The following is a 9355-nucleotide window of genomic DNA, read 5'->3' as shown; positions in this document are numbered from 1 at the left end:
TTAGCTTGAGAAGGAAATGAGCTTAAGTAGAAATGTCACTTGTCCCTCCCTTCACCCTGGTCAATTAATTGATGTACAGCCGCTTTGTCACAGTGTGGCCGGCTCCCCTCCCACATCTATTAAGGGGTCGTCCATAAATGACGTCACGCGATTTTGGACGATTTTTGACCACACGCCCCCCCTTCGTCACACGGCGTCACAAAAAGTCAGAAAACATTTATCAAAAAGTCTATTTAATTAAGTAGAACGTGTGTGCGTGACGTCATTTATGGACGCCCCCTAAACTACTTTTTTATTTTACCAGATAAGGCCCCATTGAGCTACATTGCACTTTTTTTTTTATAGAAACGACCTGGCCACAATTGAAGGCTCTACGAAGTGGCTTATCATCACGTGGACATTTATAGCAGCAGGCAAATACTCGAAACGGATTTTGTTGAGTCTAAATGTGGGAGGAAGAACCGGAGGACCCGGACAAAAAAATCCCACGCGACCACGGGGAGAGCGAGAGACACCGCAAACTCCAAATATACAGCAGCAGGCGTCAGAGTCGTGATCGAACCCACGACCTCCTGTATACCAGGCGAGGTAGTTCACATCTCATAGCCACCGTTGCACCCAGCGAAGTGTCTCCCATGCGCTTGCCAATCGCAGCGACTGCCAGCAGAGAGTTGAACGCGGCGTGACCGCGAGCTTGGGGCCGATTTTAATGAAGAATCATTCACCTCCACACAGCAGGCCCCTGGTGGGGGCGAGGGGGGGAGGGGGGAGGGGTATTTGGGGGGATGAAAGCGCCGTTCCGCTGACCACGATCTTCTGGGCGGGGGACGCAGAGACAAAGGCCCCCCGTGTAGCCTTTCACAGACCGTTGGGGCAAGTGCTGTTAGCGAGCACCTATAAAGGCCGGAACGGCACGGGAAGGGTTGTGGGTGGTGCCGAGCGCCGAGCCCGCCCGCCTTTGTCTTCCCCAGTGGCGATGTTTTACCCACCGCACCAGATACTCATTTGAGGCGGGGCCTCCCCTAGGTCGACTCAGCACAAAGGCAAAGAACCCACCCCCCGTGTAGCCTTTCGCAGACTTTTGGCGCACGCACTGCACCATGTACTCATTTGGACGGGGGAGGGAAGGGGGGGTGGCTGGGCCTCCCCTAGGTCGACTCGGCACGCACACGCGCGCGATGGCTGAGCGGCGTATTTGGCGCGTCGAGCAGCGTGGATCACCCCCCGAAGTTGCCCTGAGCCCCGCGAGTCGGAGCCATGCACACGTGGTCGTCACGCTGCGCTCTGCCATGCCCCCGTCTGCCCAGCTCAACACCTCCTCCTCATTCCTTTCAGCTGCCACTCTGCCTTGCTTCTTCGTGTCGGAGTCGTTCGGTCGTTCGTTCGGTTGAGTCGTTCTGCGTCTCTTTTTTTTTAAACTTTGCTTTATGTAAACCCCCACCTCTCGCTCACTCTCTCGGTCACTCTCTCGCTCACTCTCTCTTTTTTTACGATCAGTGGAAACAATAAGATGCTCGGTGTATTCGGCACTGTGCTTCGTTCATCATTTCGTAAAAGTTTTTTTTTCAACTGGGCTTTATGTAAACCCCCCCCCCTCTCGCTCACTCGCTCTCTCTCTCTCGCTCACTCTCTCGCTCTCTCTCTCGCTCGCTCTCTCGCTCACTCTCTCGCTCACTCTCTCGCTCACTCTCTCGCTCTCTCTCTCGCTCACTCTCTCGGTCACTCTCTCGCTCTATCTCTCGCTCACTCTCTCGCTCACTCTCTCGGTCACCGTATCTAGATTTGAAGCTTTCGTGACTGCAAGGATTCATACTCTTAGGTTTTTTCGGTAAAGTCACGTAGGTAAAAAAAAAGCTGTGACGGTCCCACCTGAAGACGGAGACTTGTGTTGTCTCCGAAACGTCGTGATTTATTTTTATTTATTTATTTATACCTACGTGACTTTACCGATAAAAGCTAAGAGTACGTCACCGTATCGTTCATCTTCTGAACTCCCATTTATCCTCCTCCGAATCGTTCTGTCAAATGTTATCCTCTTGCCAATCCGCGACCTCATTATCGCGTCCTCATCTCGTCTGACAATCATCATTATCTCCTTACCTGTCCTCATCACCATCTTATAGCCAACATCATCAAATCACACCCTTCATGACACTGTGTAACAACTTTTTTTGTTCCTGGGTAGTAAATGTTATTTCGTAATTGCTTATGCCTCAAAAGTACAGAAAATGGCTATTATTCCCCACAAACTTTGCTTTTGTGACCAGGACAGTGATATTTTGAAATGGACCTATTTTCAATGAGAAAACGTGCGAATTTGTGTCTTTTCGTTCACAAAGTCAGAAAAAAACAACATGAATCAAAATAAACATGTATTTTTACTAAAGTAATACAAAAATTACTACAAAAGATGTATACACCAAGGCGCACTACCACAGACGGGACTGGCCACGGCGGACCGAGTTCTCTGTGGGGAGGAACAACGTCAAGTGGGAGCCATTGGTGGACCCCCGGAAGGTGCTGATGCCACCACGACACATGAAATTGGGCCTTATGAAACAATTAGTCAGAGCTGTAGATAAGAAGTCGGCAGCCTTCAAGAACCTTCAAGACTTCTTCCCTAAGCTGTCTGAGGCAAAGGTCAAAGCCGGTGTCTTCGTCGGACCACAGATAAAGACGATCCTGGAGTGCAATGAATTCCCCAAGAAGCTCACTAGTAAGGAGAAAGCGGCTTGGAGCAGCTTTGTCGCAGTGATTCGTGGCTTCCTTGGCAATCACGAGGTCGAAAACTATGTGGAGCTGTTTGAGACTCTGGTGAAGAACTACCGCACAATGGGCTGTAGGATGTCCCTCAAAGTCCATATATTTGATGCTTGATTAATTCAAGGAGAACATGGGAGCGTACTCGGAAGAGCAAGGCGAGCGCTTCCACCCAGGATATACTGAACTTTGAACGCCCCTCACTCCCCTCCCTCCGTCTCCTCCCCTCCCCTCCCTCCCCTCCCTCTCCTCCCCTCCCTCCTCCCCTCCCTCCCTCTCCTCCCTCCCTCCCCTGCCTCCTCCCCTCCCTCCCTCCCCTCCCTTCCTCCCTCCCACCCCTCCCTCCCCTCTCCTCCACTCCCTCCCTCGCGTGAATGCATCTCCCGACTTGCGCTCTGAATAGGCCGATGCACGCGGATTACGATTTATTAAATCTGCGGGTGTGGGGGTTGGGTCTGCTTAGGGTTTCTCGAGCACTGAGAATATATCTTTTATTATCTGACTTTGTAGCTGACCGACTTTTAAGTGAAAATCCCCCAAAAGAGAAATGGGAATTTCTTTTTTTTTACCTCTCGCAGAATCAGAATGTTTACTTAGACTGCTGGAGTAGATGTCCCCAGTAGGGGCACGGGGTCAGGAAGTTACAACAGCAAACAAGACAACAACAACAAAAACACGATAGCAGTGAAAAGTATACGAAAGGGAAGATAATCACTTAAACAACTAAAACTAAACTATTTTTTATTTTACACCATTGGAACCTCATTTGGCAGTAAAAAATATGATAATTGTTTTTTTACCCTTCTATCTGGCAACAAAACTGACACCTTTTTTTACAAGCTGTCTCGGGTGTGGACCAATCAACTTTAAGGACAGTGCACATTATCAGAGTTATGTTTTTGTTTGCATTATGACTGCAGGTATTGTGGTCTATGCAAACATGACTCCTTGTAAAAAAAAGGTGTCAGTTTTGTTGCCAGATAGAAGGGTAAAAAAAACAATTATCATATTTTTATTTTGACCAGGTAAGGCTCGCTAAGCTATTCACGTCTCTTTCAGAAGCGACCTGGTCACAAATGATCGCTCAACAGAGTCGCTCGTCATCATCATCGTGTGGAAGTTGATAGCAACCAAATAATATCAATAATCTAAATGCATGTGCAGGAGAAAACCCGGAGGACCCGGACACAATCCATGCGGTCACAGGGAAAGAGACGCAAACTCCAAATATACAGCAGGCGTCAAGGATCGTTGATAGAACCCTCTACCCTCCTGCATAGCAGGTGAAGGGAACTCACATCACACCACCGTATCACCAACACAGCCACCTCAGTTGGATTCCCAGCCGAGACTAACGCATCTTCCCACCACAATTCGCTTTATGCGGGTTGAATTCACTCTAAACGCGACTATGCGGTCGGACGTGGGGAAACATTGTGCGTAGACTGTGTGTGTACTGTGTGTGTACTGTGTGTGTATTGTGTGTTTACCGTGTGTGTACTGTGTGTGTACTGTGTGTATTGTGTGTTTACCATGTGTGTAGTGTGTGTACTGTGTGTGTACTGTGTATACTGTGTGTGTACTGTCTAGGGTGTGTGTACCGTGTGTGTACTGTGTGTACTGTATGTACTGTGTGTGTACCGTGTGTGTACCGTGTGTGTGTACTGTGTGTACTGTGTGTGTGCACTGTGTGTGTACTGTGTGTGTGAACTGTGTGTTCACTGTGTACTGTGTGTGTGTACTGTGTGTGTGTACTGTGTGTACTGTGTGTGTGTACTGTGTGTGTGTGTACTGTATGTACTGTGTGTACTGTGTGTGTGTACTGTGTGTTCACTGTGTACTGTGTGTGTGTACTGTGTGTACTGTGTGTGTGTACTGTATGTACTGTATGTGTACTGTGTGTGTGTGTACTATGTCCGCTCCTCGGCAGGCAGCTGTCTCGCACGGTGCATTGTGGGCCGGGTGACTTCTGCGCGCTCGATGTCTACGCGATTTCGATTTGTGCGGTTTTTTATTTTATTTTTAGAACGCATCTTCCGTATAAAGCGCGGGGCAAACCCCCCCCCCCCTGGAATTTATACCATCGTTGTTTGATTTGACAACGTAGACAATCGTGTTCATGTGCGAATGTACAATTGTCGGGTAAAATTGTTCCACGTTTGGATAACAAACCTGTTCACCCCCCTTGTCAGCGCCCTACCTTGTTACAGATCAATCCGTGATCTTATTGGACACCCCCGTGCCCCTATCAATATCCACGTTCATCTTACGAAGTCCCCATCACGAGGGAGAAACGCAAACAAATAGAAAAAATAAATTGTTGTTGTTTGCCCCGATTGAAACGGCTGTACGCCGTATGGACCTGAAAACACAATTTCCCCGTACAAGAACATGGGGCAAACCGTGATGGGTTGACTGTTATGGGGCCGTCCATGAATGACGTCACGCAACTGGGGGATGTGTGACGATGGTGGGGGTTGAGAAATGTGACGTCACATCGAAATGCGCAACTTTAAATAAATATAGACAACACGTTCTACTTAATTAAATATACTTTTTAATAAATGTTTTCTCCTACAACATCAGAGTGCAGCGCCACATTAAATACGCACTACAATGACAATAGTTTAAAGCGATTTGAAGCATGTTTTATTTTTGGGGGGTGGGGGGGGGGCAGAGCTTTGTGACGTCATATTTGAGGGGGGGTCTGACTTTTTGTGACGCCGTGTGACGACGGGGGGGGGGGGGGGATCAAAAATCGTTCAAAATCGCGTGACGTCATTTATGGACGGCCCATCATCACTGTGCCCTGCGACAACAACCACGTGCCACTGTGTGTGGTGCCTTTGTTGTTGTTGTTGTTGCAATAATAAACGCGGCTTGCAAATGTCAGCAATTTGTCCCAACATCCGCGGAGCGAATTAGTGATTTTCTTTTCTTTTTTAATTACCCGGCCATTTGACATTTTCACAAATTTTGGTACTAATTTTTTTTTGGGATGGGGGGAGGGTGGGCGGGCGGGCGGGGCAGGGAGGATACAAAATGTGCAAATTGGAAAAAGCTCGTGGATTTATTTGCGCGTGCTATTATTATATTTCGCTATCCCTGTGCATCATCTTACACACGTCAGCAAAAAAGCTGCAACGTGCACACAAAAGGCAAAGATCCCCCGTGTAGCCTTAACAGACTGTTGAGGCAAGTGCTGTGAGCGATCAGCAGCTCTTGAAGGCCGGCGCGGCACACGAGGGGGTGGGTGGGCCAGCACAACGCCCGAACGCCTTTGTCTCTCCAAATACCGGTGTTTGACACACCGCACCAGGTACTCATTTGCGGTCGAGTCGACCTACGGGAGGGCCCCAGGACCGGTTCAGAGAATCGTCACTGGTGTTAGTGGCCGTGAGCGGGAATCGAACTCGGTAGGCCGGGTCCGTAGCGCGGCGCGCTAACCACTACGCCACCGCTCCCCAGACGCACACACGCACACACCTGCTCTGATCGCTTGCGTCATTTGCGATGCGGAATTCATTAAATTAATCAAAGTCATGGCTTTGCTGACGCTCGCTCGAGTGTGTGCGCGTGTGTGGAGGTGCTCACTCACGGCACTTGCCCCAACAGTCTTATCAAGGTTATACGGGGGGACTTTTTTTTGCCTTTGTTAGGAGCGAGCGGTGGCGCAGTGGTTAGCGCACGGCGCTACGAACCCGGCCACCCGAATTCCATTCCCCGCTCACATCGGTGACGAATATCTGAATCGCTCCTGAGGCTGCTTCGCCTCTGTTGACTCAGCCTTAAATACGTGGATGCTACGTGTCAACATGAGCAATGGAGAGACAAAGGTGGCCGGTTGTGGTGTTGGCCACCCCCCTAGCCCCCCTTCTCTCCTCGTGTGCCGTGCCACGGCCTTTATAGGTGCTCCTCGCTAACAGCGCTTGCTCCTAACACGTTTGTTGTGGCTGATACGGTGTAGGGGCGGGGGGGGGGCTCTTATTTGTGCCCTTCCCCACGCTTTCGGTTCCGCAATTTGGAAACATTCCTGCCTCTCTCGCCCCGGGGTTTGGTGTGGGAAGCTTTGGAGATGCTTGGGGAATCAGCTCAGCGCGGGGCAGTGACTGCGGCTCCGGTCTCGGTGTTCTCATCGCCGTGGGGTTTTGCGTTTCGGCGCTCGTTGGTTCGGGGCGGTCGTGGTGGGATTCGCGCTGCGAGTGAGTCCCACGCGCAAAGAGACATCGGTTGGAGTCCATCATCGGACTGTTGCCTTCCCAGGCGCCAAAATCGTTGTCGAGCAAGCGAGATTCATAATAATTTAAAAAAGCTCCTAGGTGACTGGCAAGGGCATGTTAGTGCCATCACTTACATCCGCCCCCCCCCCCCTCGGTCGACAATCCACTGCTGGGTGTGAAGACTTTCCTCCCCCCGCGCAAGAAACGTGCCCGTCAATTGCAGCTGCCGCGCCGGGAAATCGCACAGGCGACCTACTGGGATTGCGATCTCGAGTGCGCGATCCATTTGCACCGTGGCATCATTCCCAGTACAAGGATAACAACGCACGGCTGAATTTCGATTTAAAGCTTTCGTGACTGCAGGGATTCATCTTCTTGGTTCTTTCGGTAAAGTCACGTAGAAGGGAAGTAATACAATAATAAAAATAAAACATAATAAAATAATTCTCACGACGTTTCGGCCACGACGCAAGCAGCCGTCCTCAGGTGAAGAATGCCGCACGGCTGATTGGAAGAGTGTAGGGCAAATGCCCGCAACTCCTATTAGCACGGTTGGCTGCGTACAGTGCGAAAGAAGTTCAACGTGCACACTCACACACACACCCTCGGGAGAGTCTCTCTGGAGATCCCTTTACAGCGGATGCACTTCTGCAAGCAGTGGCGTGAGCAGGAAATTGCAGAGCTGAGCCTTGATCTCTTTATCTACTTTGACCACATCCCAAACTCGCTCAGCCTCCCCTACCAACCCTGCTCCCACCCCCATACTTCACCACCACAATCAAACCCCCGCCACCCCCACCCCCTTCCTCCTCCACGCCTTCCCCCGTCTGTGAAGCCCAGATCAGCCCACGTGTTCAGTCTTTATGGCCTCAAAGCCACGGGGGTCAGAGGTTGTGGAATTTCGGAAATGCCCAGAGCGTAGGACGATCCGTCCGGTTAGTTCAAAGCCCTTTGGGAGTTCCACTCTCACGCGCGCGTCCGATGGTCTCAACGATGGGACGTGACCGTGCAAGCGGGCAGCACTGTGACCACGTGCTTACATTTGGCTAAGGCGTTGCCCCGCAATTTCCCGCTCACGTCACTGCTGGTGGAAGGGGTGGGGGGGGCTTCACCTCGAGCGGGGGTATTGTTGTTGTTGTTGTTTTTGTTGTTGTTGTCTTAGTCCTAGTTTTACACGCTGCGCCCGGCGGCTTGGAAGAAGTGGGGGCTACCCACACTTTACCCCACCACTCGCGAACTGTCGATCGACTGCTGCGTGGACAAGGGGCGGTTGGTGGCACGGGCTGGGGGTGTTTGAAGCAACGCGTCCATTGCTTCAGCTGCCGCGCCCGAAGATCGAATCTGAAACAATCCAATTGTCACGATTATCACTCTGGAAGTGGCAGCACTGTGGAAGACAAAGACGGGCTGGCGAGCTCCTGGCAACAACCTTGTTCGTTGTGCGCAGTACTGGTTTTAATAGATGCTCGCTAACAACGCTTGCCTACACACAGCATTTGATTGTGGACCAGCACTTGCCCCTGGCAGCTTGCGCAGGCTAAATGGGGGATCTTTGCCTTTATTCTCTTTTCCTCGTCGATCATGTGGCTCAGTCGGTAGACCGAGCGAGAATTCAAATCACGGTTGACTCGACCCATCATCGCCCCCCCCCCCTCCGTGGTCGATAAAATAGTGTTCCACTTCGTGGGAAAGTTAGTCGTGGTTGTCCTTTGGATCGACGAACCCCCGCCATGTGAACGCGGAATGCCCCACACACGCGAAACGAGAGATGATCGCCAAGGACTCAACGCTCATCGAGGCGTGAGATCGTCGCTTCAACTTGATTCGCACGATCCAGGTGGGAGACGGGAGAGTGAATCATCGAAGGGCACAGCACGCTGGCCGGTGACACGTGGAGGGTGGATGGAGGGGAGGGGTGAGCGGGGGGATATGCCACGGAGAGGGGAGGGGTAGAGGAGACAGGGGGACGGATGAGCGAGGGGGCGGGGGATTGGTGGGGGAACGGAGGGGAGAAGGTGAGCCGGAGATATTCCTCGGAAGGGTGGGGGAGACGGAGGAGGTGGGGGGATGAAGCGAGCGGGGCTAAGTCCATGTGGTTTGTGTTTCAGTCGCTTTTTAAAGCAAAACACTTCAACGTTTGGCGCGCTCCGTCACCTTTGTTCCAAATGCCTGGCGTCTCAGAGCGGCATAGGACACCTGCAGCGAGGGCCGGGGAGACCTCGGCTCGCGTCGTGCCGGGTTTAGACAGAGTCCGTGGTCCACGAAGACTCCAGAGGGTGTTGGAGTACTCGGACTGCCAGACATCGAATGCTTCGTCTCATCCACACCGCGAACAACCATCACCACACTGCAGGCCACAGCGACGCATCCACCCA

This window comes from Lampetra planeri, chromosome 47 (assembly GCF_965212315.1).
Source record: "Lampetra planeri chromosome 47, kcLamPlan1.2.h2, whole genome shotgun sequence".
Classification (NCBI taxonomy): domain Eukaryota; kingdom Metazoa; phylum Chordata; class Hyperoartia; order Petromyzontiformes; family Petromyzontidae; genus Lampetra; species Lampetra planeri.
The sequence above is the reverse complement of the archived record's forward strand: the minus strand, read 5'-3'. Positions refer to the sequence as shown.